Source organism: Dromiciops gliroides, chromosome 1 (genome assembly GCF_019393635.1).
Source record: "Dromiciops gliroides isolate mDroGli1 chromosome 1, mDroGli1.pri, whole genome shotgun sequence".
NCBI lineage: Eukaryota > Metazoa > Chordata > Mammalia > Microbiotheria > Microbiotheriidae > Dromiciops > Dromiciops gliroides.
The window spans coordinates 759,072,972-759,100,636 of NC_057861.1; the positions used below are offsets into that span (position 1 = coordinate 759,072,972).

Consider the following 27,665-nt stretch of genomic DNA (forward strand, 5'->3'; position numbering starts at 1 on the left):
AGCTGGACTGGCCTCCCTCTGGCCCTGCATGGCTGGGATGCACCAAGAGGAATCGGGCTGCCCTCAGTTCTCCCTTCCCTGTCAAAATGCTTCCGGCATTATCAGTATATGATGCAAACCTGGAGTAGGGATGGGCTGAAGAAGCCCTAGTCCAGCCACTTCCCTGATGGAGGCATCTCCTCTGCAGGGCTCTGACACCTGCTCCCTGGGTGACCTTGGGCGAGTCACTGACCCACACTTGGCCTCAGTTTCCCCATCAGTAAAATTGAGGCTAGACGACCTCTGAGGTCTCTTCCAGCTCCCCTGGTGTGTGCTTGCATCTTCCCAGTAACACGAGCTGGTTCATTACTTTTCCTGCCTGCTCTGGGGGTAGCAAAGCCCTCCCTTTCCACTGACCTGAAATGCATTTCTCTGTGACTTACCCTCGGTTCTATTTGGAGAAGTCCCTGGAGATCCGCAGAGCGTATCACTTCTCCTTACACTAAATTGTTCCAGTCCCTTCCATGAGCCCTCCTAAACTTGGATTTGGGATCCCTCCCGGCATGCAAATTCCCTTTCCAAGTAGCCTCTCAGATACTGCTGTGGCTCCGTGATCCCATCCATGGGACAATCCCCCCACTCATACAGATTGCGACCCATTACTGGCCGACTCTTCATCCATGTCCTCCCCAAAGGTCCTGCAGGGCATCTGCCCCAAAACCTTGAGGGCCTTTCTTGAGTTCTTTTGATGTTGAAAGGATGATAAGGGGCACTGGGGCTGGCCGTCTGTTATCCTGCTCTCTCGCCGTATCCCCAGGGCCACACATTTCCCCCATCCCATCTGGACCCTGTGGATTCTTGTTGGCAGTGGGCCGTGGCCCTCTGACCCTGCAGTGCGCCTTCTGGTGCCCTCCAGTGGCCTTCCTGGGGGCTACCATGCTCCGTGACTTGTAGAATCCAACAGATGTGATGTGACCCAATTATACCCTTTGAGTGATGGGGTTTCTGGCATCTCCTGCCACACTCAAACATCCGTGACTCTGCCTCCCCTGACCCCTCATGGCCAGACTGTGTCAGAAGGGACTGGGAAAGGGAACCTCGGCCCCTGGGTTATATCAGGCAGGAGGACAGGCTTTGTCCAGCTCAGCCTGAGCAGCAGAACAGCTCGGGGAGGGGGTGAGGAGAAGGCATCACCAGCTGGGAGGTTCATGAACAAAAGGCACGTGGTCAGCTTTGGCCAGGATGGATGCTGCGTGGGGAGGGCGGGAGGTCCGGCTGGATGGTGCGGTCCCGGACCATGGGGGGCTGTGGCGGCCAGGCTGAGGAGCGGGCACTCTATTCACTGGGCGGCAGGCAGCCACGGATGGATCTTTGAGCCGGGAGACAAGGGTGAAGGACATTGACATTCTGTGGCGCGTGACATTTCTCCTTTTAAAGTCCAAAGTGAGGACGGCTTCTGTGCATCAGGAACATGCATCTGGAAATCGGATGAAGGATGGACTGGGGTGAGGGGAAACTCAGGCCAGTTGGGGGCAACAGCCACTGGCACCAAACACCAGGTACTGAGCAGGGGCATGGGGAGCTGTCTATCAGTCCTTCCAGTCAATAACCTATGTTAAGTGCCTGTTAAGTAAGTACCTATGGAGTGTTTTCTTAAGTACCTGTCACTGCTAGGCGCTGGGAATAAATAGTGTCTGATCTACTGAGAGGAGGAGTCAGCCTTAGGCAGGAGGTGAAGGCAAGCTCCAAGAACAACACCCCCTGGGGCAGACGATGGCAGCCTGAGACCCGGGAGGAGCCGCCTGTCCCAGAGGGCATTTGGGGGGATCTTTTGTGATTCGAGGCACCTGGGGTTGATCTGGGCATCCAGGTCTGCTCCCGCTGCTGGTGCTAGTGGCCATGGTATCAGTGGTAGCCATGGTGATGGCAGTGGCGGTCATGATGGTGTGGTGGCCATGGCAATAGTGGCGTTCTATGAGGCTCAGCCCCCCTCTCCCCTTCAGTCCCATCCTGCAACCGCCAGGAAAGGGGGCTGCCTACCCCTCCCCTCCCCTCCCTGAAAAAGGAGGCCATCAAGGTAGGAGGGGCCACGAGATTGGCAGAGAAGTTCCCCTGGACTGGCTGGGCTTAGAGGCCAGAGACCCGAGTTCCAGCCTGTTCACCAGCTGTGTGGCCCTGGGCTGGCCTTGGACCTTTCTAGTCCTTTGTAAAACAAGGGGTGGGCCCAGGTGCCAATAGGCTGCTTCCAGCTCTAGAGCACTGGTTCTGCGGGTGGCGGTAGCCTCTGATTCTTGGCCCAAAGGGGGATGGGTGAGGAGTTAGCTCCTGAGGTCAGCGAGGTCTGACCTGTAAAATGGCTCCTGATAACTGAGCTCATTTTTCATCTGCTGCTAAAAGTGTGGCAGGAACTGGACTCTGCCTCCGTTGTATCTGGGATGGATAAGACAGGAAAGACCAAGAGGTGGGGAGGGGCCCCGAGGGCTCCCCCTCCCCAGGCCGTCACAGCTATTTCTGCCGCTTCCCATGAGTTCTGGTGGCTGACCGAATTCACTGCTTCAAAGTCCTCCAGGTCAACTCTCATTGTATAGCCAAGGGACCCCATCCTCCAGTGGGGGAGAAGGAGCTGCCCAAGTGAGGATGCAACAACCTGGATCTGAACCCGGGTATCTGACTCCTGATGCAGACTGCTTCCAGCATACAGCATCACCGCCCCACAGCTGGCAGCATAGACACCGGGCCTTCATTCACCAGACTGGTTCCTACATCTGAGGCTTGCCGACTTCCTTGACTGTGACTGCATTGTCCTTTCCAGTTTGGGCAAAATGGGAAATTAGATGAAAGGATCAAAGACTAGATCTGGACTCTGGCCTCTTCATTTATAGAGAAGGAAACAGGCCCAGAAGCCCCAGCTTCAAATCCTACTTCTTATGCCTACCAGCCGTGTTACCTTGGGTTAGTCACTCTTCCTCCTCAAGATTCAGTTTCCCATCTATAAAATGAAACAATTGGCCTGAATGACCTTTATGTCCCCTCATAGCCTTAAGTATGTGCTCCTAGGCCCTGCACAAGCCACCGAACTTTCTTTGGCCTCAGTTTCTGGAGCAATTGGAGCAGGTGACCTCTGGGGTCTCTTTTGTCTTCATGGCTCTGAGCTTATGACATGCTCAAAGTTGCATGGGTTGTACATAGTCAGGATTTGAACCCAGGTCCTCGGATTCCAAGTGTTCACCTTGGGCCTCTCATACCAGACCAAATAAAACCAATCAGATGTTAGCCCAACAGCTGCCTTCTCATCCAAGGGAAAATGTGTTGCGATGCCTTGAGACGACTATTAGCAGGTTTTTCTTGGGTGAGAGAGTGCGAGAGGCCCCCATACCTGGATGGGCAGGCGCCGGAGCCAGGGCCAGGCCAGGGCTGGGCTCACTTCTTCATGCCACGACAGGCTCATTTGCCCTCGTTTTAGACGGCTCTCCTGGTGGCTGGGCCTCTCCCCATGAGCCAAATCTGCCTCTTTGCTGCTTCCCCCATTGCTCCCTGTGCTGTTGGCCGGGGTCAAACAGAACAAGCCTAATCTCTGTTGCACAGGGCAGCCCTTCAGGAGAGCGTCACAGTGTCCAGTGGCCCCGAGTCATCCTGGCTGGCCGCTTCTCGGTGCTGCCCAGTGTATCCTTGCCCTTCCTAGACTGGGGCACCCAGAAGTGAACCTAGCCCTCCAGATGGGGTCTGAGCTGGGCCAGGCACAGAGGGCCGGGTGCCTCTCTTTGGGCATGCTGGGTTGGCAGCACCAGGGACACCATCTTCTTACCCAGCCATTTAGATGCCACCTTGTTCCCCTGGGCCCCTCCCACAACAACCCTGGGGCCCCCCAGAGCCCATCCAAGGGGAATCCCCAGCAGCTGTTCCTCTTTGCCCCTCCCCCATCACACTCCCTCCCCCCAGGCCGCCCGGCCTCCGTGGGTGGCTAGGCAGGAAGAGGTGTGTGGTTGCCTGCACCACTTAGGTGACATGGGAGTCACCAACTGCAAGCCTGTGAAGGAGGAGGGAGGAGCACCGGGCCTTGCCGTCTCCCCTGATGCTGAGTCCTGAACTCCCCAGGGCCTTACCATTGACCTGGGGACTGTCTTCTGGCCTTATATTACCCCCCAGGCCCTGGCACCCCCGTTAGAGCACAAGCCCTGCAGAGGAGGGCGCTTGGTGAAGGCAGGGGCACCATTCTCTCTTCGGATGCAGAAAACACTGCCTCTCCCCAGCACATCCTGGGGGCAGGCCCCAGAAGGCAATGTACTTTTCACTAGAAGGTGAATGGCTGACCGTGCAGGTCACTTCCCTCTGCAGCTGCTGAAGCTGTTTGCCGGCTCTGTGTGACTTCCTGCCTCCCCAAAGGAGACTGACCCTGTTTGATGTGCTCCATTCCCATCAGGGGGGCTCAGAGCCCCAGGATTTATAGGTCATCATATGCCTTTCCTTCTGGCCTTTGGCACCAGTGGCAGATAGAAACTGGCCCTCAAATACCCCTGCATAGGCAGTGGCCTCTCCAGCATTTCAGCCCCAAGCTCTGAAGCCTCCTGTAGACCCTCACAGAGGCTGGGTAACTCTGTGAAGAGATAGTGGGGAGAGATACCCTTCTTCCGTGGGGGTGTGGATGCAGGGTCAGGGAGGGCCCCCACCTATGGTCCCTTCCAGGGCTCAGAGTCTGCCCTTGGCACTTAAACAGCCACTCGTCAATATTTGCTGAAGGAATGTGATCGCCCGTGAAGTCAATGAGGACCTTGGGACAGTGAGCCCAGGGCAGAGAGAAGCTCAAGGGACGCCGCTCCTGAAGTGGATCACTCCTTGGCTCCGACTCTTTCTGGTTGGGTGCCCCTCCAGCTCATCTGACTTCCGGTCCCAGCCTGCCAAGTCGGCCTCTGAGGAAGGAGAAGAGGGAACCCCAAGTCTGACCGTCGCGCTGACACAGTTTAACTTCCTCTGCTCACTTCCGTGATGCGATTTCTCAAAAGAACCTGCTCCTCTCCCTGTGTGGGAGCTGGTCCGCTGTGCCTCCCATGCCAGGCAGGTCCGGGCGGCCTTTGACCTGATGCGAAAGACTCCAAGCCAATGTCTTCTCTTCAGAAAATGAAACTGGGCCTTATTCTCCCCATGCACTCTCCCCCTTCACTCCCCCATCGAGAGGGCAGGGAAAGGTGAAGGCCCTGCCAGGAACAGGTGCCCCTAAGCCAAACGCATTGCTGCCCCTCCCCCCCCCCCTGCATTGTTCCTCAGTCTGTCCCCGGCCCTGCCCCTGCCCCGCGGAGCCCACGGCCAATGGGGGAGGGGGGAGGCTCCACAGAGCAAAATAAATCGGAGGTCATCCCCAAGGTCTGGCCCCAAGGTTGTGGAAGCCCAGGTTGTGGCTGGTACCTGAAGGGGGGTGCCGGCAGAGATGATCATGGAGAGAGGGAAGAGCCCCACAGTCAGGGAGGGAGGGTCTTGTGGGCGTGTGGTCCAGTCACCGGAGCTCAGAGGAGGGGGAGGGGGCCGGCCCAGACAGGACTCTCTTTTGATCCCAATGGGAGTTTATTGACTAGGGGGTGACAGGGTCAGATTTGAGCTTCAGTAAGATTGGTTTGGATAGAGATTCAAACCTGCCTTCAGTCTTTTTACATGTGTGACCCTGGACAAGTCACCTAACCTCTTCCTGCCTCAGTTTCCTCAATGGAAAAATGGGGATCATAAAAGCGCCCGCCTTGCAGGCTTGTTGTAAGGGGAAAACAAACTAAAACATGAAGCCTTAAAGCCCTCTGTAAGTGCGAGCTGTCTTCATGATCGGCGTTCTTGCTCTTACTTCTGTGAGCCGGACACTCGTCTTCTGAAAAGGGAAGCAGGTCCTGAGCCCACGCCGGTGCAGGGAGGTTTCTAGGATATTATGTTAATAACCAGAGCCCAGGATCCGTCCGTACATGAAACGGTTCAAATGAAGAACCAGCTTCAGACCCGCTGGGAGGGAGGAAGCTACGACTACTTCCTTTTCCAAAACCAGAGCAAAGTTTCCGTGACATCCCGGGTGTCAAAGCTCCAGGTTCTGTCTTTTTGCAGCCTTGGGGAGGCTGGGTGTGAGAGTGTGCCTAGCGGGAGGCCATAGCCATATCTGTGCCGTGGCCTGCCCACTGGGCTGGGCTGCCCCTGCAGGGTCCAGACCTGCCTCTGTTGAGATTGGCTTCTGCCAGCATCCTCAGAGGCCTAGAGCAGGCTGGGTCACGGATGAGCCCTCCTGCAGGGTGGGACCCGGGGTCAGCGGGGGGGATCTCTGGCCTCCTAGGATTCCCCCACACACACACATCAGGCCCTTGGACTCCTCTTTGGGCTGGGCTTGAGAGCTGCCTTCGAGGCCTTGAAAGCCTGCTGTTTGGACAATGAGTCAAGGTTTTCTGCTTGTCCCCAGAGGCTGGATTCAGGGGCAGTTGGCGTATGTGAAGAGAAGCCATTTTTGGTTTTTTTTTGTTTTTGTTTTTGTTTGTTTTTTGAGGCTGTTTTTCAAGTGGACATGAGGAAAACCATCTTAGGGTTTAGAGGCCTCCCAAGGCCGGACAGACTGGCTGGGAGGTGGGGTGGTGGAAGGGTCCTCCATGCCTGGAGCCTTTCCAGTAGAGATGGATGGATCATGGGGGGGGGGGGGAGCAGTCCTCAGGCCTCTTTCTCATCTTGAAATTCCAGTACACGTGCATGTAAACAGACACTCTTAGAGTCAGTTGATAAACACTTATTTATTACCTGCTATGTGCCAGACAATGGGCTGAGTAATTGGGAATTAAGTAAATAATGAGTAATTCAGGCCAGCAATCTATCCAGCAGCTCTCCCAAAGCTCCAATCTATGAGTGCCTTTGTTCTGCTCCCCATTAATTCATGGGTTCAAGTCCTGCCTGATAAGTGACACCTGAGTGACCTTGAGCAAGTCCCTTTCCCTCTGTCTGCCTCCGTGACCTCCACAGTAAGAGGATCAGATAAGGAGACATTGAAAGAGCTTTGTTCAGTGCGTGGCTCATAGTAGGCTCATGAACACTCATTTCCTTCCTTCCCCCCTCATCATTGAGGCTGTCACCCCATCAGTAAATTAAGGGGGTTGGCCTAGATAGACAAAGCATCTCTTCTAGCCCTAACATTCTTTAAGCCTATGACTAATGGGGGGGTCAAGCCTGGAGCCACCCCAAGATTGCCTGTGATGCCTCCTTCTGCCCAACTCGAGGCTAATGAAGGTGAGAAGTGGGAGGGAACAGGATTGAATTGGGAGAAGGGGGGCTGGGAGGGCTTGCTACCTGCTGTCCCGGCCTCCCTTTTGGGACCCTCCTCAAGCCTGGGGGCTCCTCTGCTCAGGTGCCCAAGATATCTCTTCCCTGGGGTTCTGGCCTCAGCACAGGGTGTGGAGGGGGAGCCGTCTTCTTTCTCCCCCACCCCCAACTTTCGTGGGGACGCTGGACCCAGCCAGGCAGGAATCACAGAAAGGGGCCAGCGTGTCCTGTGGGAGAGTCTGAGCGCCCCTCCCTTCCCTGCCTCCCAGGGCAGGGGCAGGAAGCAGCAGACAGGAATAAGGACCCCACACTCATCTCTCCTTCTCCCACTCTCCAGATTCAGAGCCTGCCACATTGCCGCCCGTCAGGACAGCTGGGCCTCCTGGTCAGCCACTCATCAGGGCTCAGGGAGGCGTCCTGCTGGTTCATGTGGCTGACTTGAGAGGCCTCCCCCTTTGAGAAAGAGTCACGCTCAATTGAGACTTGATCCAGAAGGCTGGGAGTGCCCACAGGGAGATGGATGGAGAAGAGTCTTCTGAACACCCAGAAAGAGGTTCAGCCAACAAGGACTTGGACCTTTTTTGGGGTGGGGGGATAGGTTTACCCAAGCGGGGCAGGCAGCGGGTTTTGCCAGCCTGTCTGCGGGTTTTGTTTTTAAATACATATCTTTTTTTGCTTAGCTGTCTCTTTTTATGATGTGTTTCTGGGCCTCTGCCCAGATGCTTCCGGGTACATTTAATAACTCCAAAGAGTAAGCGAAATGATGAGATAGAACAATCTGCATTGCTTCCCCCTCCCACACCCCCCTTGAGTCTTCATCCTTCAAGAAAAGGAGAAATGATCCCATGGAATTCAGACACTGGGGGCTTGGTCCTCCTTCCTGCAGGGCGATGGGTACTAACTGCCCGTCTGTAATTCACTCAGAAACAGGACAGGGAGGCTTTGGGGGACGTTGGCCTCTATACAGCTGAAAGCTTCCCCCATCAGACTGTAAACTCCTTCAGGGCAGGGATCATCCTTTGCCTCTTTGCACATCCCCAGCACTTAGTGTCGTGCCTGACACATAGTAGGTGCTTGATTGGTGTGTACCGATGGATGGATGGTGCACTCTGGGAGGGCAGGAGCTGGCTGGGCTAGACCTGAGGTCAGGGTTTTCTGTAGCTTAATGCCCTTGAGCCTGTCCATGGAGCCTTGGCATCAGCAGGTTTGCTGCCAGCCCTCCAGATTTTCTTCTGGTTGCTCTGAAGTGTCATTGATGCAGGGAGCCAATCCTCCACAGAGGCCTGTCACCCTCTCCTCCCAAGCTAGGGGCACTGAAGTTAAGCCAACCAGCCAATGTGTGTCGGTGGTGGGACTTGAACCCAGAGCTTCCTGATGCCCAGGCCCATTCCCTATGCCTCTGCTGCTCCTTGGGCCTCTCCCTACCTCCCCTCTGCCACCCCCAAAGATGCCTGGAGTTTTCCCCAACCCTCAGCCTGCTCTTGCTTCAAGGATAAGCTGAAATTGTTCTTCCTACAGAAAGCCTTCGGGGCTCCCAGCAACCTTTGTGAGCGATGGCCTGATGCCCAGGGTGTCTTATCCCCTGTGCTCTTGGCCTGTTGAAAGTCTGCCAGCTGCACCAGGCACTGTCTGTTACTGGACTTGGGGGCTTGTCTGGTCTCTGCAGGTGGGGACCCAAACCTATACCCCTCCTGATTCCCCACAACACCTAGTGCAGGACGTAAGGCCCAAATTTATTATGGAAGAGTTAATTGGGTGGCTTGTCATAATATTGGGGTTCAGAAAATAATGAGGGACCTCTATGTCCAAAGTTTCCTCTCTTCCAAATTTCTTTTTTAGTTATTTCTCCCAGGCCAATAAGGAAGGAGATTAACAGCCTCTTTTCCACCAACAAAGCAGGTTTTATTAATGGGGAATAATATATATAGCAAAGGTGAAATTAATAAAGCCAGGGACAAGGGAATAGGGGAAGAGAAAAAATGGACAAGCTCCCTGGCTCTAGCAAAGACTGACTCAATCCCCAAACTTGCTTCCATCTCAGCTAATTCAAAGAGCTGGCCTTGTTTCTATTAACTCACTACCTGGGGTCCATGGTTTCTATGGGAGTCAGCTCTGCAGCCCCTCGCCAGTCTGCTCTCGGAAGCTCACCGACAGGAAAGAGAGAGAGCGCGCCTCTCTGCAAGTGTTCCCTTTTCTACTTTTCTCTCCCTCCCCCAAAAGGGAGGTCCTTCAGGTTGCATGACTGAGAGTGGTCCCCTAGTGAGGTCAGTAGTATACTCAGGGCAGGTCAGGTGTGGCCTATATCTAATCATCCCCAAGTAGGTACTTAGTAGGTTTCTCATTCTCACCCAATTCAAACAATACTAAATCAATCAGGTGGGGCCCCTGAACATCTACCAAATTCCATTATTTTATCACAAGAATCATGGAATGGAAAGATCTCTGGCTTTGAAGTCCTAGGACCTGGGTTCAAATCATGCCTTTGCCCTATAGATCTGACCAGTTCTCTGAAGGGAATGGAGCAGAAGGCCTCTAAGGAGGGGGTCCCTTCATCTTACAGACAGGAAGCTGAGGTCCAGAGAGGGGAGCTGGCTGCAGAATCAGGATGGTGCTGCTCTGAGCACTATGATCCAAGTCACTGTCCTAACTGTGAGTTCTCAGAGGCAGTTAGGTGGCACAGTCAATAGAATGCTGGGCCTGGACTCAGGAAGATCCGAGTTCAAATCCAGCCTTGGATACTTACTAACTGGGTGACCCTGGACAAGTCACTTGACTTGTGTCTGCCTCAATTTCCTCAACTGTAAAATGAGAATAATCATAGTACCTACCTCCCTAATTTCAGGCTTATCGTGAGGATCAAAAGAGATAATATTTGTAAAGCACATAGTAGGCACTTAAAGCTTATGCCCTTCACTTCCTTTCTCTATGGACACAAGAGCTCTGGCTGACAGAAGGAGACAGTTGCTTCCAGCAGGTGCATTGTCATCTCCTTGGAAGAACTGATGTGACTCCTACTGTTAGGTGGCTGGTTGGGGGGCAGGGGTCAGTGGTTTTCACCCAGACCCCAGTTTTGTGCCTTTGGTCTGGGTGTTGTCCCTTCTCAGCAGGCCTGGAGGGAGCTTGGGACTTCCCAGCTTCACTGTCCAGAGTCAGGATTTCCACAGGGAACAATGAGGGCCAGCGTTCAAGGAAGTCCTGCTGGGGGCAGTGGGGCGGGTGCTGCCCCACCAGGGTGACCCAGAGCTTCCAGGCATGAGGGTACCAGGCCTTCGATGAATGGGACTGTTTACTGGCAGAACCTTCCACGCGGAGAATTCTGCTCAGATCTGGGATGGGAGCAAGGGGTTGGTCAACAGGAAAACAAACCTCAAGGTTCCGGGACGTCTGGTTCTGTTCTCATGGTTAGAGATGAAGTGGGCCAGCCAGCCTGGAGATGAAGAGGGGGTGGGGGTGTTGCCTTCAGTTTTTACTCAATAAGTCATTTCCAGATAATCCCCTCCCTCACTCCCCACCATGAGCTCACCCTTGTAACCGAGGCAAAAACAGCAAGCCAGCTAAGCCAGAGAGCTCATCAGATGGTGTATGCCCCACTCTACCCCCATAGCCCCTCACCTTCCACCCCCGTAGCCCCTCACCTGCCCCTTCAGATGGCATATGCCCCACTCTACCCCTGTAACCCGCCTGCCCAGGGTAGGGAGGAAGGAGCACTGAGCCCTAAGCTTCCTCCTTGCTCCTCGGGGGCCATGTCATAGTTCATCGTGTTCCCCTTTGCATGGCTGCATTCACAGCGAGTTGTTCCCTCTTCCCTCTTAGTCACTTTCTAGCAGCTCATACAAGACTTGGAGCCCAAGCCTCGGCTCTGCCAGCTCTTAATGGCGTGACCTCTTTGGTCTCGGTTTTGTCATCTGTGAAATGATGGGGTTGGAGCCACCAGTCTCCCAGGGGGTCCCTTCCAGCTGGGATTCTGCGAAGCTCCACTGTCCCGTGTCTGTCCGAATTCCTCCTATTGGTCATTTCTTAGCCTGCTGTCGGTCCTGGCCCCTTCTTGCGACTGGCTTTGCTTAGCTGCTTCTTCTTCTTCTTCTTCTTCTTCTTCTTCTTCTTCTTCTTCTTCTTCTTCTTCTTCTTCTTCTTCTTCTTCTTCTTCTTTTTTGGTGAGGCAATTGGGGTTAAATGACTTGCTCAGGGTCACACAGCTAATAAGTGTCAAGTGCTTGAGGCTGAATTTGAACTCAGGTCCTCCTGAATCCAGAGCCAGTGCTCTATCCACTGTGCCACCTAGCTGCCCCTTTGCTTAGCTTCTTTCTGGACTGATGCTCTGGACATCCCTTTCCCTTCAGAGCCTGGACAAGTTGTGCTTGAGCCATATCTGACCCTCTGTGCCAGCGTTAGGGCTGGCTGGAGAGGGGGCCCGGGGAAGGGGAGAGAAGGGGTGGGGAGGGGGCATTTTTGTCTAGTTTGCCCCTCCCCAGACAATTCCTCCTTTCTCCAGGGTACACCAAGCCCCTAAGGTTTCCTCTCTTCCCTGCTAATCTGCTCCTGAAAAGCACTATCATGGGAGTGAATTTGGGGGCCCTAACCCTTCCTAGGGTACCCCAACTCAGTTCTCCACTCTTGCCTGGCTTGACATTGGCCCATATCTGCCCAGTTCTGTGCAGCTCTCTCTTCTAAAGAGGCCGAGGGGCGTGTCTAACGGATGTGGGGGCAGGGGGGGGATGGTTTATTGTAGCATCTGCTGTTATGACTCCAGAAGGGCTTTCAAAGGGTCTGTGATGATTTCATGATGCAGAACCCCCTTGCTGGGCCTGATGTAGAGTCATCCAACTGGGACCGAGCCAGGATGCCAAATGCCACTGGCATGACTCAGAAGCCGCGATCCTGATTCCCTGTTATTGAAGGCTGACCACTGCCTATTAGATGGGGTCTGGAAGGGAAGGCTTCCACAGGCAGCCAGCGTCGCCTGGGCTTGGCTCTGGAGAGCTGGGGCTACTTCCCGAATGTTGGGCAGAGAGAAATATCAGGGGTCAAGCTCATCCCCACTTCTCCAGATCAGCTAGAAAACTGAGGGCAGCCTGGCAGGGGGCAGGAAGGATGAAGCCCCACCCTGCTGAAAAGCCCCCAGTGGACAGGTGGGCTCTTGTGACTCCTCCTTGGGCCAGAGCTCATTCCTCCAAGTCAGTTGTCAAAAAGCATTTTTTTATTTTTATTCTCTGGTGCCTGCTCTGTGGCCAGCACTGTGCTAGGCGCTGAGGGTCTCGAGACACAAAGAATGATCAGTCTCTTCCCTCAGAGCTCCCGCTCTAACAGGAGATGACACGCACACATGTCAATATGGGCAGGACCACAGAAAAAGAATCAGTGTGTCAGGAAACAAAAAGCTGCTATTAGCTCTGTCTAAGAGCTTTACACAGGACACTGGGTCTAGAGCTGGGAGGGACCTTCAGAGGTCTCTAGTCCAAGCCCCACGTTTTACAGATAAGGAAACTGAGGTCCAGAAAATGAAATGACTTGTCCAAAGGCACCACCATCCTTCCAGTGCCTCAGGCTCCCAAGCTAGGAGTCATCCTGGACTCTTCATCTCTCTCACATGGTGCCAAGACCTTCAATTTCACCTCTCAAATATGTCCCCTTCTCTTTTCTGACCCTGCCCGCACCCTGGTGCAGACCCTCATCACCTCATGCCTGGACAATTGGGGTCAGCCTGCCTCAAGTCTCTCCCCAGGGGGTCCACCCTTCATTTAGCCTCCAAAGTGATTTTCCTAAAGCACATCTGACTATGCCACCCCTCCTCTCAATAAACTCCAGTGGCCCAACACATAGTGGGTGAATTGCTGTTATTGTTATTATTCTGTATATTAAGATGGAAAGGCAACAATTTGTTTATGAACTTCACAGATACAAAATAAAGGAGGGTAATGTAGGAGAGTAAGCCAAGAGAAACATTCCTCCCTTAAGAGATGAAGGAGAATGGGAAAGATATAATAATGCAGTCCAGAACTTTATGTAATATGTTTAGTGGGGTGTGTGTGTGTGTGTGTGTGTGTGTGTAGAATGTTTGCACAATATTGCAAGTGAGTCAATACCAGTAAAATATTGTAGATAACATTCCTTGTTGATAAAACAAATTATATAAGAGGAGAAATGATGGAAGAAGAACCAAACTAAAAATTATAACTTTGACTGTAAATGGTTTGAATTTCTCTATAAAAAGAAAAAAATCTAATAAAATTTATGGAGGAAGCCAAAAAAAATTCCAAACCCCCAAACCATAATATACTGCTAACAGTAAATACTCCAAAGGCAAAAAGATACTTGCACGTTGAAAATGACCAGATGAAGTAATATCCATGGGGCTTTGGTTGTCCCCAGGAAATCGCAGCAAAGTGGAATTCAAATTGTAGGGCATTAAGAGAGAAAAAGAGCTACGTCCTTCTTTATGGTATATACTTGGTGTTTTCTTCTGCTCCCCCCCCCCCAATCTTTTGATTTTTGTTGTAATAGTTCTTGTTGTGTCAAGGAGTTGTTGCTTTCTGTTTGGCTCATTCTGATATTCAAGGAATCTGCCATTAATCCATCTGGCAACACTTCCTTCCCTAGAGCATTTTCTTCTTTTCCTCATGCCTGGTTGGATTCTGGTGCTTAGCTCCTTCTGTCCCCTGGTGCAGTTTGGGCAGGGCCCACTTGGTCATGAATGCAGTGCGTCTGACTCCCGCCTTCCGTGTGAACTCCTGGATTTTGTTTCGTTCTCCTAGAGAACTCCCTTAGGCTCTGGCCTTAGCCCCTTCTCTGTCCTGAGATTGATGCTGGCTCTGTCCTCTGTGATGCTTCACAGAGGCCCCGGGTGGAGGTTGCCAGCAGTGCTGGTGGCAGGCCTTTGGTCTTTTGTGGTTCCTCCTGGGTTGGACATAAGCTTCCCAGTCATTGTAGTGCAGGTCTGACCCTATCTCCTGCCATGGCTGAGGTGGACTGTCCTGGCACTCTCCATGCTGTTGTGGCTCTGGTGAGGACTTCAAAAGTGCTCGTGTAGACTCGTCTCCTGCTCCCTGAGCCCCAAAGCAGGGGCTGGTGTGGCTGTGTCCTGTGGAGGGTCTAGGCTGCTTCTGAATTACTGGCCTTCTCCCTGATCTCTTGGTCTTTTCTCAGAACATAAGGAGGGTTCTGGTTCTTTCTGTGCATCCCTGAACTGGATATAGAGACACAACCATTTCCTTGGCTTTCTTTATTACTGCTCTCTGTGGGACATTTTCAGAGATTTATTGGGGTGTTTATAGGAAATCTGTGCTCCCTTAGGTTCCAATACAGGCTGTCTTCCCACAATCCCCAACATTCATTCTTGGAGAGACTCTTGACAATGAGTTATTAAGTACACATACTCTCAATAGTAAATACATCTTACAAAAAATTAGTACTAATTTGCAGTTACAAAAACAATTCTATTGGGTGACTTCAACATCCCACTAATAGAACATGAAAAATAAAACAGGAAATAAATCCCCCCAAAATTACATGCTTGACTAGAATGCTGAAAAAATGTTCATTTTAAAGATATATGGAAAGAACTGAATCAAAAAAAATAATCAATACACTGTCACTTTCAATATTTCCTACATATTTCAAAAATTAATCATGGGGGGGCAGCTAGGTGGCGCAGTGGATAGAGCACCGGCCCTGGATTCAGGAAGACCTGAATTCAAATCTGGCCTCAGACAGTCAACACTTACTAGCTGTGTGATCCTGGGCAAGTCACTTAACCCCAATTGCCTCACCAAAAAAAAAATAAATAAATAAAATAATCATGAAATAGGGGCATTGATGTCAAACTTCTTTATCCATAACACTGCAATGAAAATAGTGATAAGGAAGTAATAGTTAAATATGTTAGATGTACATTAAAATTACTTGCTTCATAATGCTTGAAATAAAGACTAAATTATAGAAATAATTTTTTAAAGTAGTAAAGTATAGAATACATAAAGATTAACGGAATAGAACAAAAGTGATATCCCTGAATGCTTATATTAACAAGAAGGAAAAATAGGATCTTTATTTGTTCATTTCTCTTAGCTGCATTTAGAACAGCTTGGTGTCCAAAATGAGGGAGATTTTGTTGACCCCTGCCCTTTCAGGCCAATTGGTTAGCATGGTGTCTCTGTTTAGGGATCCAAATTTTAGGAAGGATAATATATTGTCAAACTGGAGTGAGTGTATCCAGAAGAGATCCAGGGAAGGCTGGGGATTGGAGAGTATGCCACAGTAGACTCTCAGTTGAAGGACTGAGGGATGTTCTGCTTGGAGGAGAGAAGGCTTGGGAGAAAGATGAGTGATGTCCGTCAGGTGGAGGAGGATTGGCTTTATTCTGCTTGGCCCGGAGCACAGAACCAGCAGCAAGAGTGGAGGTGGCCATGGCCAAGAAGGGGGGTTGACTTGATTTGAAGACTGTCAAAGGTTCAGTTGGCCGCTGGAGTTGGCTCCTCCTCTCCTCATGCTCTCAAACTTAACCATGAAATATCCTTACGTTCCAGGGACAGAGAGAGGTGGTCTCTGAGGCCCCTCTTAGCTGAGAGAGCCTATGATTCTGTAGGCAGGGTGGAATAAAAAAAAGAAATTTTTAAAGTTTGCTACTTAAAAAATGAAACCGACAACACAGTGCAGAATGGAGATGGCTGATTGTGGAGCTGAAGGGCTCTGCCACTTGACTCTGCAGGGGGCCCTGGGCTAACCACTGCACCCTCGCTGGGCCTCAGTTTCCTTATCTATAAAACAGGGATGTGGAGCTAAAAGACCTCTACGGTCTCTTCCAGGTCCAAATGTATGGTTCTGTCCTAATTATTGCCCCAAATTCAAGCACCCAATATGACAGTGAGAGAATTCCAAGAGAAACGAATGTCAAATTGGCTTAATTAACACATTTTCAAAGGAGCTATTTTGAAGCTACTAACATTCATCTTTATTTTTATATTATATCATTATTTTATTAAGTTGCTAATAGAGTTTTCCCTCAAGGAATGATGGCTATGAGGAATGCAGCGGTGTGTGGGAGGTGGCTTGCCCGGAGGGAGGCCTCCTGTCCTGTGGTCCTGGGGCCCGAGTGATGTGAGCTTCCCTCTCCTGATCTTCATGGGCTGATGTGCAGAAAAGAGAGCCTCCACAGCCAGCCAGCTTGGGACCCCTCCCACAATTCCAGAGCCCCCGAAGGAGCCTCAGCCAGAACGGACCCACCTTTCTGCCACCCCTTGTGGGTTTGCAGTTAGAGTTTGCTCACTCGCTCCCCCATGGGTTGGGTGAGAGATCTTTGGAGGCCGCAGGGGACGAGCCTCCTGTCTGTGGCTCTTCCTGGGCACGTCCAGCTACTAGGCCAGAGATGGTTTAATTCCCTAGATGGAAGCAGTGATTCTGTGCCCCAGCCCCCCTGGATTTCAGCAGGGTTTCCCCTTTCCTCTGCACCCCGAGGCCTCCTGGGACTTGCAGCCCTGCTGCCACACCGTCCTGTGCAGGTGGTCCCCCAGTTAGAGCCGGGACTGGCTGGCTTTTTGATTAGCGTCCCAGCACCAAGCACAGCCTGGCCCATGGTGTGTGATTTTTCTATGCTATTTATTCCATGCAGGATTCGAACCCAGGGCCTCTGCCTCCAGGACCAGGGCTCTTTTCACTGACACCTGGGGCAGCACAATGGAGTCGTGGGGCTCTGAGACAGGCTCCTCGTCTGTAAAAGCTAGAAATGACCCGCCCCACCCGATGCTGCAAAGGAGGCTGTGAAGAAGGTGCTTCGTCACCCTTGAAGTGCCAAAGACGGGGTGCCACCATCATTAGGATGTGAACCTCCCTCCAACCTCCTGTTTTATATTGTGAGAAACTTGAGGCTCACACTGTGTAAGGGATTTGCCTAACGTCACACCAATAGCAAGTGACATGTCTTACAAGACACCAAATGTATCACATCTTAGCTTTCTTGATCATGTTCCCCCATAGTGCCTAGGAGGGTGCTGTGCTCAAACCGAATGGATGGATGGGTGGATGGGTGAGTGAGTGAGTGAGTGAATGAATGAGTGAGTGAATGAATGAGTGAGTGAGTGAATGAATGAATGAGTGAGTAATGAATGAATGAGTGAATGAATGAGTGAGTGAGTGAATGAATGAATGAGTGAGTAATGAATGAATGAGTGAATGAATGAGTGAGTGAGTGAATGAATGAATGAGTGAGTAATGAATGAATGAGTGAGTAATGAATGAATGAGTGAATGAATGAATGAGTGAGTGAATGAATGAATGAGTGAGTGAGTGAATGAATGAGTGAATGAATGAATGAGTGAGTGAGTGAATGAATGAGTGAATGAATGAATGAATGAGTGAGTGAGTGAGTAATGAATGAATGAGTGAATGAATGAGTGAGTGAGTGAGTGAGTGAATGAATGAGTGAATGAGTGAATGAATGAGTGAATGAATGAATGAGTGAGTGAGTGAATGAATGAATGAGTGAGTGAGTGAGTGAGTGAATGAATGAATGCATGCATGCATGCACCATTTGGATTCCAAAGAGGACATTGCCCCAGTCCATGCCCACACAGACCAGCCTTTCCCAGGGAGGGTGCCAGATGATGAACTCATCTACCATAAGGAGGGTAACTCATGACAGCTGCCAAAGCCACTGGGATGACCCCTTATAAAGAGGGGTGACACCAGGAGGCTTCCCGTAAATAGGGTGCTCAGCTCTGGGTTGTGGGACTTTTCCAGGCCACAGCCTCCACCTTGCCCTTCCCAGCCCAGATGTAACCATTTACACGTGGTTGGTGACTGGGGGCTGGGTGAGCCCTGGGGTGCCAGGAAGCTAATGAGCTGCCCTTTCTGTTGTCTGACTGAAGAAATGAAGGCCACAGACCGCAGCATGCAGGGTCTGTTGCCACTCCTGCCTTCTTCTTCCATCCAATGCTGAAGCAGTGGCATGGTGCCTAGAGGGCTGACCACAAAGTCAGCCAGACCCGGCTGATTCACTATGATTTATGCTTGAAGTGACCCTGGGCAGATCACGCTGTGTCTTTGGGCCTCAGTTTGTTTGTCTATGAAATGGGCATAAAAGTTGTGCTTTCTACTGAAGGTTTATTGTGAGGGCTAAATGGGATCACCTCATACAGTCCTTTGAGCACCAGAAAATGCTGGGAATCATTGGGATGAGAAGGAATTTGTCCCTCTCTGTCCGCTCACTAACATCTGGGAAATGATGGGAATTGTCTGGCCCATCTTCATGGCTTCTTTTGGCTGATGGTTTAATAGCCCCGACCCAGATCAATTAATCAATAAGCATTTATTAGGCACCTACTGTGTGCCAGATATCACACTACTGCTTGGGACACAAAAACAAAACTTGAAAAAGTCCAGGCCTCTAAAAGGCCTCAGGCCTGTTTCCTCCCCTGAAGACTGGGTTCCTTAAAACTCCTCCCCCTGCCCCCCAGTACACGGTGCTCACTCCAAGGCTCCATGATGGGCCCGCTCTCTTGGCCTACACGCCCACCTGCTCCCTCTACACCTGAGGTCTGCTCTTGGCTCTCTGTGGGCATTGGCTCCAAGGATTAGCCTAGATTCAGTGATCCAGCTGAATGCTGAATGGCCCAGTCCTTCAGGGACCCCCTTCTCCTCACTCAGAAGCCCCCCAGCATTCGGCAGCTTCAGTCTGGGTACAGCCAGCATGTCGTACTGGAACAAGGAGGCGCCCCAGCTTCCAGGTCCGGCTGGGACACCGAGGAGCTGTTCAACTGCACACAAGCCATTTCCCTTGCTGCGGGCCTCGGTTTTCCCATCCTTAAGATAAGGACAATGGGCTGACTAGCTGGTCTGGAAGCTATTTTCCAGAGCTAGCTTCCTCTGAGGATGTCTCTGTCTCTGTCTGTCTCTCTCTGTCTTTCTCCTTCTCTGTCTGTCTCTGACTCTCTGTGTCTCTGTCTCTGTCTCTGTCTCTGTCTCTGACTCTTTGTGTCTCTTTCTCTGTCTGTATCTCTTCCTTTCTGTCTGTCTCTCTGTCTTTCTTTGTCTCTGTCTCTCTGTCTCTGTCTCTGTTTCTCTGTCTCTGTGTCTCTGTCTCTGTATCTCTGTCTCTGTCTCTCTCTCTCACACACACACACACATACAGACACACACACATATATGGTGCTTTTTTTCCCTGTGACTGTAAATATACATCTGGCCCTATATCCGCTTTAGGCATCACCTCTTTGTCCCCCAAGATTCGGGAGCAGCTCTGTCAGTGTTGCTGAGTTAAATTCAGGCCAGCTAGGTGAGAAGATTGGCTTATGTTTTTATAGGCAACTCTTGGTTCAGGGAAGTGAATGAAGAAAGAAAAAGACATTCTAGCCTTTGTTTCTCCTGGGTGAGTTTTGGATAAGACTTAAAAGAAAATGCAGCCTTCTGGCTTCCTCTGTTAGGGAACTCTCACCGTGGAAGCCTCTTCCACGGACACCGATCACCTGAACGGCGCCTTGGAGTTTCAGATTTTCTAGCACAGAGAGGTCCGTCAATTTGTCCAAGGTCACACAGCCACTCTGTGAGGAGTGAGACTCCAACCCGGGTCTTCCTGTCTCCAGGATGAGTCCCCTGCACTCATGTCGTGCTGCCCTAGCAAAGAACAGAAGGTAGATTGGTCGTCGGGTCGGTGCTTCTCGATTGGGGCCGTCGGGGGCGCCTGCCTCCCCCTCCCCAGGTGTTGATGCTCTACACTCACAAGTGACTTATGAGACCTGAAGGCACTGGTTGTTCCCGCCAGGTCCTGTTGGATGCTTCGTGTTTCCCTTTCTGGCGGATGACCTCTTCTGGGAGATGATGTCGGCCCTTCTGGCTTGTCCGTGGCTTGGCCTGGAAATTCTCGTTGGCCACTGTCAGCTTCAAGATCGTCGATTTCCTCTAGTTTTTCCTTTTTTCTCTCCCCCCAGTACTTCATGTAAGTCCTTATAAGGACTTTTAAGAAAAAATTCAGAAATCATCAAGGTGGAAAATGTGTGTCCTTGCTTGTCAGCGTCTGTTGGCTCTCCACCGAGAATTGTCAGGATCCAAATCTCCCAGAGTTTGTTCTCTTGCTTCTAGGAAACAACTGCCCCACCCCTGTGTGGGCTTGAGATGAGGATAGATTCTAGAGCAGGATTCAGTGAGGTGAATGGAGGGGAAGCAGGGAGAAAGGAAAAAAGGGAAAGGGGTGGGTTCTTGTAAGGGAGGAGAATATGTGGTGGGTGGGGCTGATGCCAAATGTGTGGCAAACAAATTCCAATGCAGTGTGTAAACCCGTGCCCTTTTCCCCAAGGTAGGTCTGTGCTCCTGAGTTGCTTGTTGGTTTTTTGGTTTGTTTGGGTTTTTTTTGGTGAGGCAATTGGGGTTAAGTGACTTGCCCAGGGTCACACAGCTAGTAAGTGTTAAGTGTCTGAGGCCGGATTTGAACTCAGGTCCTCCTGACTCCAAGGCCAGTGCTTTATCCACTGCCCGACCTGGCTGCCCCTTGAGTTGCTTTTTCTTTCAAAATTCTGTGACCAGCTAACAGAAAGTGCCCATTCCCTAGTCACTAAGTGAGAAAATCTCCTTGCTTGCCCTGGATGCTTCTGGGAGCCTAATGGCCCCTGCCTAGGCACGTCCCAGAGATGTCCATGGGCCCCAAACTGTTGCCCCTACTTCTCTTCCCAGGGACGTTCCACTGTAACCTAGCAAAAAGTGCACTTCTTATTGTCCCCCGGGATCTCATTCAGGCTGAAGTCTTGACAGAATGTAGACGGTCATGCGAGGGGAAAGAGAAAGTTTCCCATCTGAAAGAAATCTGGGTGACGATGAAATAGTGGATGAGAATAACAAAGCCGAAGCTGGCTCCGGCTTGGTCAAATAAACGCGAGGCTGGGAGGGCCTGGCCACGCTCACGCGCTCTCTCATCTGCGTGGTGTCCTCTGCCACGTCACCTCTCCTGGAGCTGGGCCCAGGACAGAAGCTGGGCTGGAGAACAGGACACGCTGCACTGTGGACGCCTGACAACAGAGCAATTGTCTGCTCGGCGGAGGGGGCTGAGTGGCTGTGGGAGACAATGTCAGTGGGGAGAGAAAGGCCATAGGAATCTCTGCAGAATGCATTCCCTGCCCTGCAGACACTGAGCTGCCGAGCTCTGTCTCCTGCAACGAGCACAGGCATCCTCGGGGTGGGGGGGCTTTGAGTGGTCTCGCCAGTATAGCCGGCAGGGGACAGGGTCAGCTGGGGTTTTCATAGGGTCCCTTAGCACCTTCCCCTTGGCTTCCCATGGCTCACATTTCTTGGCAGTATTTCCAATATGTAACACACACCTTAGGTGCTTAATAAATGCTCGTTGATGGAGAGAATATGTTTCTCTTCTATATAGTATTTCTTTTCCCCACTATCACACCCCACTCCTTTTTTTTTTTTTTTTTTTTTTGGTGGGGCAGTGGGGGTTAAGTGACTTGCCCAGGGTCACACAGCTAGTAAGTGTCAAGTGTCTGAGGCCGGATTTGAACTCAGGTACTCCTGAATCCAAGGCCAGCACTTTAACCACTGCGCCATCTAGCTGCCCCACACCCCACTCCTTTTAATGGACTAGCATTAGGCTTGTTCCATCGTGGGTGGTGGATGAGGTTTCCCGGGGCTCCTGGGGTGCCAGGAGTGGAAAAGTGAGGAGAATGAATAACTGACCTTCCTCTCTAGTGCTGTTGTGAGCTTTCCCTTTCTGTTACCTGCATGGGTTCATTTGAGCCTGATAATAGCTCTGGGAGGGAGGTATTTAATCTGCATTTCACAGATGGGGACACTGAGGCTTGGCACAGAAGGCAGGGGTGGGATAAGTAAGAAGCAAAGTGGTTTGGTAGCAAGAATGCTGAGCTCAAAAGTATTGGGTTTGAATCCTGCAACCCGTGTGGCCTTGATCTGGTCACTTCACCACTGTGGGCTTCCTCAGTTTCCTTGCCTGTAAAATGGGAGTGTTGGACATGATCACCTCTAAGGTCCCTTCTAGCTGTAGGTCCTTGATGTCCAGCCTGTGAGGAGTCCCACATGAGTCCCAGCCCAGGTCTTCCAGCTCCCGGTCCGGGCCTCTCCAAGAAGGCAGAGATATGTGGATACGTGCTGAATTCCAGCCCTGGGAGGGTAGAGGCCTCCCCTTTCTCACTCATCAACATTGTGTGTCATGGGAAGAGTTGAGGGGGTTCGGAGGGGTCTGGACAAGCAATGTGCCTTTCCCATGGAGGCTAGACAGGCCGCCTGGCCCAGGACTCCCCTTTCTCTCAGTTTTCTCTGATGCTGCCCGGTACCAAGGGAGTGAAAAAGTGAGGAGAATGAATAACTGACCTTCCTCTCTAGTGCTGTGAGCTTTCCCTTTCTGTCCCCCACTCCCTTTGCAAGTGTTTGCAGTGGTGAACACTTCTTGTTTATAAAGCAGGGTGAGGGCTGCCTGGGTCCTGCATCTTTGAGCCTCCCTGACTTGGGGTCCCTGGCTGAGGCTGTGTCTGTTTCCTGAAAAAGAAAAACTTCCAGTCCAGTGTGGATGGGGTGGGGGTGGGGGGGAGGATGCCGGGGAGGGGGGGCATCTTTTGATCATCTGAAGTGCTTTGCTTGTTTTAATGGCCTTTTGTGAGAAGGTGGCTAAGTGGGACAGTAGAGAGAGTCAGAGACCTGGGTTCAAATCCTGCCTCAAATATTGACTAGGTGAGTGAGCCTGAGCAAGTCCATTTAAATGTGAAATGCCTCAGTTTCCTTATTTGTAAAGCAAGGGGGTTGGAGCTTTGGCCTCCACATTGCCTCCACCTCTGGAGCTCAGATGCTATGAGAGGGACCTTCTTCACTGTGAGACATGCACAATGACCGAGCCCAAGGGGGGCCAAGCCCAAGGAGGCTGAGCCCAAGGAAAGGACCCGGGGGCTTCCTCACCTGAGGATTTGGCAGAAGGCTGAGGGCCCCGGATGTAGAATGACAAGCTACTTCAGAGACTGTCCAGTCCACCCCCAGCCCCAGTCCCAATTTTATAGATGAGGTAAGAGAGGACTTGTCCAGGGACACACGGTCAGTTGGGGCAGAGCCAAGAAGCAGGCCTCTAAAGCCAGGCTCTTTCCTCCTCTTCCCCAAAGACAGCAGCGCCTGGGGAGTCTGAGTGGGTTCTGGTAAATGCCCCTTCCCCGGCCCATTGGGAGCCCCAGGGGTCCATGTCTCCCGTCTGCAGAGGCTGGTCAGCACACTGGATCTGGGGGAGGGTGGGACCCTCCACCCCAGGCCTCAGCCTCTGTGGGATTGTGCAAGGGGACGACGATGAGAAGGCCAACTTCCTGAGGAAGGAGGGGGTGGGGTGTGGGGAGAGCCCAGAGTCTGGGGGGCTTCCTTCCCAGACAGGCTCGGGGTCGGGGCGGTAGCCAAACATCTCATCCTCACTTTGTCCCAGGACATTTTGCAATCATGTTCTTGGCCCGTCCTTCGCCAGAGAGAATGAGTGTGAAGATGATTTAATTCATCTGAAAAGCAATGCTTATTCATTCCCGGCCTGGCCCTGGTGCTCCCTGGGCAGCAGAGGCAGCCACCAGGAGCCCCGGGCAGAGCTGTGCCAGCAGCCGGGACACCGATGCCACAGACGTGTGTCTATGGCCTCCGACCAACGGCCCACACCTCAGCTGTGCAATGTCAGCGTGGGCTCGGGATCTCGTGGCTGCCTCTTGTTACCTCAAGGAATTCTGGGCCTCGACTTGCTCACCTCTAAGTTGATGGAGTTGGACTGGGTGTCCAAGGTCTGTCCTGTACTAATCTGTGACTTAACCCTGTAGTGGATGGAATGTGGAACCAGGAGTCAGAAAGACAAGTTCAAATCATGCCCTCCCCAGTCTTGTGACCAGGGGCAAGTCTGGGGCTCCCTGTTCTTCCCATCAATAGAGGGGGTGTCTTAAGTGATCCCTAAGAATCCCTCCCAGCTCCAAACCTGTGACGTTGTGTGACCTTGGGCAAACCTTGCTCTCTCAGCTTACTGTTCTGTAAAATGAGAGCATTGGCTTTGATGCTTTCTAAGATTCTTTGACTCTTTATAGCATAGGCAAACATTTTACATGTAGTCTTCTCCTATTAGAGTATGAGCTCCTTGAGGGCAGGACCCAGGGTCTGGCCTTTTTGTATCCTCAACACTTAGCACAGTGATACCTAATAAGTGCTTGTTGACTGACTGAGTGATGGACCGAACCTACAAGCAGACTCTCCTTTTATTCTAAACACTTTTCCCTTCTGACTCCCTGCTGAGTCTTTCATGTCCCCCTTGGCATTCATTCATCCTTAGTTAATGAAGCCGTCCCCGAAGGGAGAGAAGTCTCTGCTGGAGGGCCACTGGGCTTCATCGTTCTTTACCAGAGATTGGGCCAAAGGTGCAGCAGTGAGCTCATCACCCTGAGGATTCCAGGAAGTTGGGGAGGAGGCCTAGCCAGCGTCCCCACGCATCTCTACCGGTTAGAGTGACAGGCAGGGATGGAGGAAGGCGACTCCAAATAGGGGCAGGAGTCGAGAACCCAGTTCTCTAGGCCTTTCATCCCCGGGGGCCCCCCTCACCGCCCTCGGGAGTGGCTGACATTTCGGGTACCCTAAGATCCTGGTGTTGTTTCCAGCTGCACAAGCACACCTTCAGTGGAAGTTTTTGTTTGTTTATTTTCTGGAAACAACAGAAGTGTCCAAGAATAAGGGAAGGGTTCCCTGTGCTGGGGTCTGTCAGCGTCACGAGATGCTGTGATGGTCAGCGGAGACTTACAGGAGAACGTGGTGCATGCACCGACTCCCGGAGGGTGAGAAGAGTGAGTGAGGCAGGATGTCCTGGTATGGAGGAGAGCATTGGGCTTCATGACGCCCCAGGCTCTTTCTTTTCCCCCTCCTCTGTTAGAATTCGGTCTCCTCCCAGGGGAGACTGAATCAGTACCAGTAACAGCTAGTGTGAAAAGTCTGCAAGCGCTTGGTTAGCGCATCTGATGCTCACAACAGGCCTGCAACTTAGGTGTGATCTACCCTATTTTACGAGTGAGAAAACGAAGGCTAAATGACGAGGCACAATTTGGCTCCAAGTCCAGAGCTCTCTCCACTAGGCCGCCTTATTCCCTGAGGCTGTCTGAAAACCTGCTGTTTTATGGACAGAAAACCTAAGGCCTTTGTCTGTGACATTTTATGCATGAAAATTAATTTAAAGGTCAGCGTTATTAAGCACGACTGATTCTCCATCATGATATTTCGTGTTATTTCTGATGATGCTTTTTGTCAGAGGGCGGCTATGCATCATTCAGTGGCAGCATTGGGACTTTTTTGCCACCTTCTCCCTGGTGGGCTCTCTGCCCACCTCACTGTCCCCCTGCTTTATGCGCAGATGGGCTGACCATTGGGTCCCTCCTGACAGGCAGCTTTGTTTATCCACTTTGCCCCGGGGGGCCATGAATCTCATTTAGGGATTTGATGATTCCACCTTCCATGAGGATGAACATCCGGATGCCATCTCCACCCATGAGATTCCCTGCCCCATGTCAGTTCTGGGCAGGACACAGACAAGGGCGGGCATCATTTCCAATCTTGAGTCTCTCTGATTTTTGCTCCTCTCAGTCCTAAAAATCAGAGAACTGCAGAACAGAGCTGCCTCCTTGCCTCTATTCAGGAGTCTGGTGGTCTCATTGTATGCAGGGATGACGGTCACTGTGGGAGGAGGGACTCTGATTCCTTCCAGAGTCAATTTCTGCCTTTTTTCTTTTTAAATTAACAAGCCATAGACGTGTCTCTGTGGACGAAGGAGCCAGTCCTGCCCCTCACCCTAACGTGCCATGGCTGCACATGAAGGACCTTCACTGGGACTTCATAGGAAAGAAAAGGGGACCCGTTGGGAGCCACTGATGACATTTCTACTTGTCCCCTCCTTTGGTGTCCTGGAAGATGATTCCAATGATGCTTTCACAGTCACTGCCTCCACACGGTCCCCTCCCCTTCAGTCAGTGTCTCCCCTTTGTCCCAACCTGTTGGGTCCGTTTTCAAGGCAGGGCTGCTCCTTTTACCTTGCCATCCTTGCCCATTGGCATATCTCGCTAAGGCATTTAAAAATTAAATTCTTGTTGTTGTTGGCCGGCACGTCTCTCTTGGCAAAGAGGTCACATGTTTGCTGACTGAGGGGGCTTCTCTGAGGTCTTTTTTAAATCATAAAAGTATTATTTTCCAGTTACATGTAAAGATAGTTTTCAACATTAGTTTTCATAAGATTTTTAGTTCCAAATTTTTCCCTTCCCTCCTTTCCCTCCTCCCTTCCCAAGACAGAAAGCAATCCAATATAGGTTATATATGTACAATCACATTAAACATATTTCTGCATTAGTCATGCTGTGAAAGAAGAATCAGAACAAAAGGGAAAAAACTCAAAAAAGAAAAAACAGAAGTAGAAACAGTAAGGTTCAATCTGCATCCAGATTCCACAGTTCTTTTTTCTGGCTGTGGAGAACATTTTCCATCATGAGTTCTTTGGAATTGTCTTGGATCATTGCACTGCTGAGAAGAGTTAAGTCTTTCACAGTTGATCATCACACAATATTGCTATTACTTTGTAGAGTGTTCTCCTGGTTCTGCTCACTTCACTCAGCATCCGTCCACTTAAGTCCTTCCAGGTTTCTCTGTAATCCTCCTGCTCATCATTTCTTACAGCACAATAGTTTTCCATTACATTCATAGACCACAACTTGTTCAGCCATTCCCCAATGGATGGGCATTCCCTTGATTTCCAGTTCTTTGCCACCACAAAGAGAGCTGCCATAAATATTTTTGTACATGTGGGTCCTTTTCCCTTTTCTATGATCTTTTTGGGATACAGACCTAGTACTGGTATTACTGGGTCAAAGGGTATGCACAGCCCCTTCTCTGGGGTCTTTAGAGGCTGTGCCATACCAGGGTGGGTTGTTGGTCCCAGGGAGCCTGGAGAAAGGACGACTTTGTCACATTCTGTCATGTGGGGGAAGGATGAAGCTTGTTCTTCTTGGCCCAGAGGAGAAATTGCAGAGACAAATTCCGGCTTAAGGAACAGGATGTAGCTGAATGTAGAGGCTTCCTCATCGGGGACATCGAGCAGAGGGTGGAGGACCATTTACTGGGCTGCCAGGGTGTGCTCTGCTTTACTCCCCGCCCCCTCCGCAATGGAGAGTCTGTGATTCAGCCCCAATTATCCAGACTGAGAGCTCTTTGGGGCCTGTGATGATATTAGATCAGTCACCAAACATTTATGATGCTCTCGCTGTGAGCTAGTCACCAGGGTCACAGAGACATGAGACAAAGGCACCAGACAGTTCCTGCCTTGTGGAGCTCACGGTCTGGCCCCTTAGCACAGTGCCTAGCACATAGTAGGCATAAAATCAATGTTTAGTGAATTAAGCTGAACTATGTGCAAACAAGCTATCTGCATGGCAAATTGGAAGTAAGCGGAG

General features: G+C 51.3%; 1 protein-coding gene across 7 annotated transcripts in view; it reads left to right on the forward strand.

The window, feature by feature from the left end:
* ELMO1 (engulfment and cell motility 1) overlaps nucleotides 1-27,665 on the forward strand; it is a 376,252-nt gene that overhangs the window by 91,609 nt on the left and 256,978 nt on the right. The window lies entirely within an intron of this gene.